We start from the raw sequence: 359 nt of genomic DNA, 5'->3' as shown, positions 1-359 counted from the left end.
CAGGCTCAGCCGTTGCTGCGAGCCTCTGGCAGGAGGAGATGCTACACTTCATTCAAATGTCACCACTATCGATGCGGCTAGTTTGGGGCAGCTCCCAACAAGGTGCTGCACTGCAGCTCGCTTACGACTTGTTCAGCTGTAAGAAAAAAGGTGAAAGATGCAGCCCGCCCTGGCCCTGCCCTCCCCACGAGGCCTGCTGTTTCCCCAACACGCAGGGAGAGGGTGGAGACTCCGCCGGGTTAACAGAGCGCGGGGAAGCCAGCTCCCGGCTGGCTGCCGTCCTGCAGCAGATGCGGTGACACCGGTGGGACTGTCCTGCCCTGCAAGCAGTGAGCCGTCGCGGCTGCATTCCTACGCAA

Source organism: Opisthocomus hoazin, chromosome 5, assembly GCF_030867145.1.
Source record: "Opisthocomus hoazin isolate bOpiHoa1 chromosome 5, bOpiHoa1.hap1, whole genome shotgun sequence".
Taxonomy (NCBI): Eukaryota; Metazoa; Chordata; class Aves; order Opisthocomiformes; family Opisthocomidae; genus Opisthocomus; species Opisthocomus hoazin.
Note: the sequence above shows the minus strand (reverse complement) of the source record.